The sequence below is a fragment of the Alexandromys fortis genome, unplaced genomic scaffold, assembly GCF_014885135.2.
Source record: "Alexandromys fortis isolate MF-2015 unplaced genomic scaffold, M_Fortis_MF-2015_v1.1 scaffold_27, whole genome shotgun sequence".
Classification (NCBI taxonomy): domain Eukaryota; kingdom Metazoa; phylum Chordata; class Mammalia; order Rodentia; family Cricetidae; genus Alexandromys; species Alexandromys fortis.
The window spans coordinates 13,348,094-13,357,085 of record NW_026067952.1 but is presented as its reverse complement, the minus strand read 5'-3'; the positions used below and the strand labels follow the sequence as shown (position 1 = coordinate 13,357,085).

Genomic DNA, 8,992 nt, shown 5'->3' with positions numbered 1-8,992 from the left:
CTCTCTCTCTCTCTCTCTCTCTCTCTCTCTCTCTCTCTCTTGAGACAGGGTTTCTCAGTGTAGCCCTCCCACCCACTAGCCGAAGTCCTTTGGATTAGGCTGGCCTTGAACTCATAGATGCCACCTGCCTCTGTCTCCTGAGTATTGGGATTCAAGGCATGTGTCACTATTCCCTGTTGCCAACCTTGGATTTTTGATTCTTTTGTCTCTGTCAGGAGTGCTAGAATGACAGGCACGGGGCATTATGCCTGCTCTTATTGCACAATGACACTATGGTTTTATCTAACAACACTTTAATGAGTTTCCAATGGGCCAGGCACTGTGTGAGATGCCTTCTCTGTATTTAATAACATAATTCTTCTATAAACGTTGAGTAGCTAAAATTATTACCTCTGCTTTAAAGATAATTGAGGAATATAGAATCTAGTGTTGGGTATTCATTAAAATACCCCGTCCATAGTGAACCCCAGGATGTGTATTCGGTACTCTGTCAAAGGCTTCACAGGCAGGCTGGGGTTGTGACTCAGCAGTAGAGCGCTTGCCTAGCATGTGTAAAGTGCCGAGTTTACTTCCCAGTACTGCTTAGTTAATTAATTAATTAATAAACTGAGTGTGGTGACGAAAGTCTTTTATTCCAGCACTTGGGAGGCAGAGTCCTGCAGCTTTTGTGAATTCAAGAGTGAGTTCCACAACAGTCAGGGCTACAAAGAGAAACCCTGTCCAGAAAAAAACACAAACAAACAAACAAACAAACAAGCAAATAAGTAAGTACCCACTGCTGCTCTAAGACAGCAGGATAGAACACAAATATCAATCCTTGGCGTGAGCGGAAGTCTGTCCGTGTTCGTTCATGAGCAGAGGGATTAGTAAGATGTGTACATCTGCAGGTAGCTTTCTTTGTAGACCGTCTCAGGTAGCCCAGGCTATCCTTGGTCCTCTTAGCAAACTTAAAACCTTGGATTTGGGGCCCAGGGAGACTACACCTGGCTAAGGAGGAAAGGGAGGTTATTGCTTTGCTTCCTCTTTGGTACGAGTCTTGCTCTGTGGTTGGCCTGACTTGGAGCTCATGGAGACCCTGCCGCTTCCGTCTCCTAAGTGTTCGGATGACAGGTGGGCTCCAGCACACCTGGTATTTGTTTTTGCTGTTGCTCAAGACAAGACTCTGCTGCCTTAGAAACCCTACAAATCCTTTTGCTTCTACCTTCTGATTGCTGGGACAACAGATATGTGACACCTAGCTTTAATGTAAAAGAAAAAAATCCAAACCACATTTATTTATTTATTTTGTGCATGTGTGGGTGCGTGTGACACAGCACAGGTGTGGAGATCAGGGGACAGTTTGCTGGAAGTGGTTTGTACCTTCCACTGTGTGTGGGTCCCAGGGATTACACTCAGATTCTCAGGCTTGGATCCCTTTGTTTGTTTGGTGGGATTTAAGCTTTATTTTTATTTTATATGCATGAATGTTTTACCACATTTACTTGATGTCCGAGGAGGTCAGAAGAAGGTATCAGACCCCCTGGAACTGGAGTTACAAATGCTCTAAGTGCTGGGATCTAACCTGGATTCTCTGGCAGGACATCCTGTGTTCTTAATGTCGGAGTCATCTCTTCAGCCCTTGTTTGCTTTTTTTGAGGCAGGGTCTCTGGTAGACCAGGACAGCCTCACTATGTGGGAGAACTTAAATTCCTCAGCTTTGCTACTTCTACCTCCCAAGTGCTGGAATTATAAACTACCAGGTCTAGTTTTAATGTCTATTTTATGTTACAACTTAATTTCTATAATACCTCTGAATAGGGCAAATTTTCTTTGTTTGATCTTTGAAACAGGGTCTGACTATACATAGCCTTGGCTGGCCTGAAATTCCCAACGTAGACCAGGCTAGCCTTGAACACACAGAGATTTACCTGCCTCTGCTTCCCAAGTGCTGGGATTAAAAAGGTGTACTACACCTGGCTCTTGAATACCAGTTTTATTTAAGAGGGCTGGTGAGATGGTTCTGGGGGTAAAGGCGCTGCTTGTTGTCAAGCCTGAAGAGCTGAGTTCAAGCCCCAGAACCCACATAGTGGAAAAGGAGAGAGCCCTGAAAAACTGTCCTCTGACCTCCAGCCGCCACACCAGATAAAAAAATGAAACACAAAATTTTCGACATTATAAGACAAGTACAAGGAATATACAAAGTTTTAAAAGCAGATTGCCCATTTGTTTGTTTTGCCTTGTTTGCTTTCAAATCTGCCTCCTGCAAATAATGCATTTGTTTTCCTGTATGAGAGAGTGAGCAGGTGGCATTATAGTCCTAGGTATTTCCTGCTTGTTAAGAGCAAGGACATCCTTGTGTTGATGTGTTTTCTTTCTTCCTTCTTTGTTGAAGGAAAGGGGGAGGCATCTCTCTGTATGGTCCAGGCTTATCCTATAATTCTCCATGTCGTCCAGCCTGTGTCAGATGCCTAGCAATCCTGCCACCTCCATCTCCCAAGAGCTAGAGTTGAAAGTGTGCCACCAACCCCAGTTTCTTTTTGTCTCTTGAATGTAAAACAAATGGGCTTTAATCATAGATCTCTGTGTGCATGCATGTGCATGCTGCATACGGTGCTGAGGATGGAGCCCCTGAGCCTTGCACATAGTAGGCGAGCCAGGCCTCTGCCACAGAGCTACACACCCAACCCTAGTCTCCTTAGGACACAGCGATTAGCAGCATGGTTGTGATGATTATGACCAGCTATATCTTACAATAAACACTGCTGACGGACACAGGTGTGCAGTCAAGGTGGTGTTATACAAATGCCTCCCTCTTCTGAGCTTCTCTTCACTGCTCCAAACTCCGGCTGATGCTCCTTGCTCTGTCTTTACTGGGGGGGTCTTGTAGCTCAAGGGAGTCCACCAGTATGACGAATGAGTTTTCAAATTGTGAAGCTTTGTGCTCTCTTGGGATTATTTTCTTTCTTCCAACAAGATCTCACTGGATAACCTTAACTGATCTGGAACTTGCAACGGAGGCCAGTCTGGCCAGCTTCCAACTGACAGAGATCCTGCTGTCTCTACCTCAGAAGTGCTGGGCTTAACGGTATGCGCCATCACGCTTCCCTAGTGTTCTTTCTTTTAAAATACGATTATTATTTTGTGTGTATGGTGTTTGCTTTCATGTATGTTTGTGAAAGGCAGAAGAGGGTGTTGGGTCCCCTGGAACTGTGTTGTGAGCTGCATATGGGCGCTTGGTATTGAACCTCCATCCTCTGGAAGATCAGCCAGCATTCTTAACCACTTAGCCATCTGTCCAGGCCTGAAGGTAGTTTTCTTACTCCCGTTCTCCTGACTTTTTTTTTTCTCCTGGGTTGGGGAGAGAGGGATTTAGGCAAGGTCTCATACACTCATACAGGCCAGTCTGGTCTGGAACTTGAGGTGTAGCTGAGGATGGCCTTGAATGATGCAACTCCAAAGCGCTGGGATTCCAGGCAGGATCGACTAGGTTCTGCTATTCTCTGGATAGTTATGGTCCATTCCAAATTACGAGGCCAAGACCAAGACCACCTGCTAATTTGGATGCTTAAGGCATTCTCTTTCTGCACCAACTCGTGGGTCACACTTTAGAGCTGTTTGTCCCAGTTCCAAGAAGTTCCTGCTGGCCCTCCCCATGAGGTCAGGCCTCCACTGGGCTCTGTTTAAGTCTTTCTCTTCTTCTGTCTCTTGGCCTTTCTATTCTTTTTTAAGTGGAACAAGGCTCAGAGAATGTTGAAACCTGAAGTTCCCAAAGTAGTCCCCACTTGCTCAATTACTCTCTGGCCAGGCAGAGGTGCTGGGGAAAGCTGTGTTTAACTCAAGCTGGAGCCCCCGAGGCAGGAAACCTGTGGAGATTCATTCATTCAGCAAACTTGTGTTGAGTTAGCTCCTTTTGATGCTAGGCCCCCTGTGGGCTGTAGAGACAGAGAGCTGTGGCTTCCATCTTCCTAGAGTGAGGTCCCCTGCCCCCCTGCGAGGGAAATGCAGACAAGAATATACAAGACAATCTTAGAGAGGCTTAAGTGTTATGGGAACACAAGGAGCCTCGAAGGAAAGATTGTCCTGTGTAGTAATGAAAAGCTTCCTCCTGTGACAGACATAAGGAAACAGAGTCTAAGGAGGAAAGAGACACCAAAGCACTCATGCACCTTAAGAAAACTGTTTGGTGCATCTCAGGAACAGTAAAACGGAGAACAGGTTGGAGTGAAGTCAGGGAGCCAATGGAGTAGGAGATTTGTGAAGGCCGAGTGGAGCCAGCACGTGCTTGGCCTTGTAGTTCGTCATTGCATTCGTTCGTTCTGCGCATTCATTTAACATATATTTATTTAGTATCTACTTTGGTGTTCACCATCTAAAGTATGGGGACAGACAACAAGCAGTCACGAAAGAAAATAAAGAAATATAAACGTCAGGTGCCTATTATAAATAGTAATGTTTTCCCAATGGGACTTATGGCCGAGGCAGCCCTAAGCTGCGGAATAGTACTTCTCCCCAGTTGGCACTAGAATTCAGGTAGTCGGGGGAACACGAATGCTTGCTTCTTCTTCCTCGAAGGGCCTCCTTTCCCTTCAAAATGGCTGACAAAGGCGAAGCTGGGTGAAGGCAGGAAGCAGTAACTGGGTCCCTAGCTGGTGACCTGCAAGGCCACAGCAGCGCCCTGGCCAGCCTTGCAGCGGAGGGATGGTGGAAAAGCGGATGCAGGGTTGCTGTGTGACTCCAGCGGGAGCTCTTCCCTCTCTGGGTCGGGCATCCAGACCTGCCAGTGTGTGCTTGCATGTGCGTGTGTGCATCCGCTCGGGCGTGGGGGACAGCACAGGGGTTCTCAGGTGGAGTCCCCGTGGGATCGGATCATTCCCGAGGGTGACCCTCCAGAAATAGGGGGCCCAGGGGCGGCGCCCGAGGAGGCGGGGCTAGGAGGCTCGGGAGGGATTTCAAATCTCCCTCGCCCGTCCCCTTGGCTCGGCCGGCCGGTGAGTGGCTGTGGTGGGGGCGCCCCCGGGCGGGGGCGGGGCGAGGGCCGGGCCGGGGCTACAAGGGCAGCGGCGCCGCCCCCTCCCCACCCACTCCCGTGCTCGCCTGGCCCACAGCTTCCTCGCCGCCTCCCCTCGCCTCGCAGCTGCAGCCCGCGTGGACTCTCCCGCCTCTACGCCCCGAACTAACCCGGGCGGCCCACTGGCGCGCGGGCGAGCGCACGGCCGCTCCCGGCCGGCAGCGCGGGGGTTAAGCGGCCCAAGTAAACGTAGCGCGGCGATCGGCGCCGGAGATTCGCGAGCCGGGCACCCCGCGCCGTCCGCTGGCCACGACCCGCAGCGGGACCACGGCGCTTCGCCACAGCAAGCCTCGCGGCAGGTGAGCGCCCAGCGCTCCAGGGGACCGGAAGCTGGAGTCGGGTTGGGTGGGTGCCGGGGCGACAGGTCCTCTAGAGGCGCCTGCAGGTTTGCGGGGAACCGGAGGGAACGGGGCGCGTGGTGCTTAGCGGTACGGGGACACGGGTACCAGGCATGGGGGCAGAGGTAGCGACGCCTCCACTGCACCCGATTTTTTATGAAGAGTTCAGGGAAGGAGATGTGTCGCTTCTCTGGAATCTCGAGTTGAGGGCACTTGGGAGCGGAATGGGGCTCGACGGGTGGCTGTCCCCGGGACCCAGTGTCCTTACCTGGCCCCGGCTCACCCGGAGCCTCCTCGGGGAGGGATGGTTCGGATGTAGAGGAAGAAGCTGTCTCGTCAAGGTAGCGGTGAATTTGGATCCCTTCTGACTTGGAACTTCGCGTGACGGACACCCCCAGGTTGGTATGGTGCTCTGGGTACCGGCCAGTGGGGATGCGAGATGGGCGTTGTCCCCGGGGTCCTCCGGAGAGGAGCCACCTGAGTTGAGGTGCAGCCGGCGGCTGGGAGGGGCCGCCTGAGCACACCTGGCCAGGGAGGAGCTGGGGGCGGTGCCTCACCACGCCGGCTGCCCTAGGGGCTCACTTTCCATTCTTAACTTTCTTCCGGGGTGAGGTGGCCCCACTTCCCAATCCCTACACCGAGACCTTAATTAAACAAATCAAAACCAAAATAAAACAAAAGAAACCTCTGCCTTCACTTACTAGCATGCGAGCGTCTGTACTTACTTCAGGGATTGCTTAAGGACGCCTGTGGAGTTCTTCCAGGCTAGAAGGTTCAACCGGGAAAACGGAGTCCTGTGGTCACAAGGATGGACTGCCCAGAGGCGCAGCGTGTCTTGCTCTAACCACCTGTGGCTGCAGTCCTGTGGTCTCCACATGCCTCTGCCTCCAGCCTGCAACCCCCTATATCCTTGAGGCTTGCGGCACGGAGTCCGTGATTCCCGCTTTGCAGTCTGAGGCGTGTGAAGGAAAAGGAATTAAGGGCCCAGTAGCGTGAGTGCTTCCTGACTTGTGGATGTTGTGGGTTTTGGCGGACTGACGACGACACTGACCCTGTGTCCGCTAGGCCTGTTAAGGCTTGTGTGCTGGCCCTTGGAAACCTCAGGTATATACTTAGCCTTTCCAGATTTGGGAATCTTATCTGCCCCTCCTCCCCTCAAAAAAGGTGCTTTGGGACCTAATCCAGGGTCTTATTTCAGGCAAGTCATCTACTACTGGGTTGCATCTCCCACCTTCAAGGCAAAACTTTTGTAGGGTTGGTAATGCAGCAAGCATTTGTGTTTATGTAGTTGGCCTCATTACCTCCCAGCACGGGCTGACTTTCTCAGGCAAGCGTAGCTTTGGATTTGTGCTTAGATGGTATTATTGCAAAGCAATTAGAGTTCTAGCCCAGTGTCTTAGTTGTTACATCCGTGCAATAGGAACAATCTTCACAAGGATCAGGGATGAAGCTGGGTTCAGCTCTAAAACCTCCCATCTTTAAGGTGGAGTACTCAGTGGCACCTAGAGTAGGCCCCAGCACGTGACTGTCGAGGTAGCCTGTGCTGAGAGCCGAATGGAGAGTCACCTTTGCCAGCCCCTCCTTTTCCTGCCTTCCTGAGGTACTGTTTCATTCTTAGTTATGGAAGTATTTCTAAATCATCATTGTCTGTGACTGGGGAGTTGGCAGGAAGGGCTGTCTTTGTTTCCTTTAAAAAATTATTATACTTTATTTTATATGTGTGTACACGAATGTGGCTCCATTGTGAAGGTCAGGAAAACACGAAGTAGTACACTCCACCATGTGGATCTGGAGAGTGAGCTTAGGTCGTCAGCCTTGGCTGCAAGTACCTTTACCTGCAGAGCCATCTCCATCACCAGCCCCCTTTGTTCCCTTTGAAAAAGGGCTGTGTTTTTATGGTTGGGGCTACTTTTTGTTCCTTCCCCCACCAAGCGTGAGGCTAACTGAAGGTGTAATTGTAAAGCTAAGCAAAATCCTTCACCTTTCCTGTCGGGGTGGAGAGAGCCAAGACAAAGGGGCTGCTGAGGCCAGCCACATCCTCTTTAAAGCCATAGGCAAAACCCTTACCCCTACAAAGGTTGGGGGAGGGGAGAAGAGGATCTGGGAGCTGCAGGGGGCTGAGGGAGGAGGAAGGGAGGTGGGGCTGGGGAGGCTGCTTCTCTGCCTGCCCTTCCTCCAGCCATGTGGTGCCTGTGACCTGGAGACGCCTGTCACCCCTCATTATGGCAGCCCGAGGCACCCGATTTCAGTGGACTTTTGGACAAACACTCCATCCAGGGAAATGTCCCCTGGCATTTCTTTGTCCCAGACCAACTTCCATGTCAGTTTGGATAAGCATTTCTGAGATAGCCCTTGATAAATTTGAAGTTTCCCCGGGTACTTTACTGTGGTACAGGGGGCAATCTCAGACCTGGTGGATTTTTTTTTCTTTAAGAAATAATAGGGCTTTTTTTTGTTGTTGTTACATAATCTGTTTCAAACACAGCCACAGCGTTGCTTCCTTGCCCCCACGTGCTGGCATGTGTCACCAGGCCTGGCCTCAGGTGTATACTTACCAGGATGGGCTTGCCTGACCTCCTTTCCTCTCCTCCCTAACCTCCATCCATTGCCTCCCTCAATACTTGTAATTTAGAGCAGGTCTGTTTGTCATGTCCTTTGCAAGTGGGACTTTGTGAATCCCATGGGGAGCCCCTTTATAGATGATGGGGCTCTGGGAGATCCAGTCACCTCCCTGGTTGTGACTAGCTCTTAGTAGGGGACATTTGCACTTTAGCGCCTGTCACTATCTCAGGACCACTGCCCTGCGGAAGGATAGCAGGGCCGCACAGGGCAGGTGTTTGGAGGTCGTCTGCCTCTGGCTGGGGACATGCATTCTTGTTGCTGTGTTGAGTTAGTTTTCTGAAGCACCCTCCCAGCTGAGAAGTGGATATGGTTGTACCTTTGCCCATACTTTTAGGTTAGTGGACCAATTGCTCATTCTCAATATGAGGAAAGCCCAAGTTTAATTAAAATCCATTTTAGGGTGGTAATATGAGGCAACATGAACAGGGCCCAGGGTCGACATTCTACAAAGAAGGAGGTGCCCTGAGCTCCCTTGTTCTGCTATTTATTTATTTATTTATTTATTTATTTATTTATTTATTAAGACAGGGTCTCTCTAGCTTTGGAGCCTGTCCTGGAACTAGCTCTTGTAGACCAGGCTGGCCTCAAACTCACAGTGATCCGCCTGCCTCTGCCTCCCAAGTGCTGGGATTAAAGGTGTGTGCCACCACCACCTGGCTCTGTCTATAGAGTTTGCTTTATGGGAGCTGGAGATGATGAAGTTCCCTTGAGTAAACAGTAGGAAAGACTCTGAGGAGTCAAATGTAGAGGATGTAGTTCCCAGCCAGTACGGGGCCCCTGGGTTTAATGCGTTGTGCTGTGTATATATACAGAACAACATGTTTTAGCTTAGTTTTATCTATCTTTTTTTGAGACTGGCTTTCTCTGTAGCCCTTGTTTATGGGACTTATTGGTTAATGGGACCTAGGAGCTCTTCTGTAGGGTACAGGAGGCTTGCATGAGGCCCTGGTCAGGTTTGGCAACACCCCTCAAAGAAGACCTAACT

General features: G+C 50.3%; 1 protein-coding gene across 14 annotated transcripts in view; it reads left to right on the top strand.

Annotated features, from left to right (window-relative positions):
- Dnmt3b (DNA methyltransferase 3 beta) overlaps positions 1-8,992 on the top strand; it is a 98,700-nt gene that overhangs the window by 9,214 nt on the left and 80,494 nt on the right. For 2 of the 14 annotated variants that reach the window (XM_050151054.1, XM_050151053.1), the window contains exon 1: positions 4,377-5,346. The exons of 2 other annotated variants lie outside the window; for them this stretch is intronic. The gene's annotated coding sequence lies outside the window, so the exon portion shown is untranslated. Of the gene's footprint in view, positions 1-4,373; positions 5,347-8,992 lie in introns of those variants that run through there. 10 more of the 14 variants (XM_050151055.1, XM_050151058.1, XM_050151052.1 and 7 more) reach the window with 10 other exon arrangements.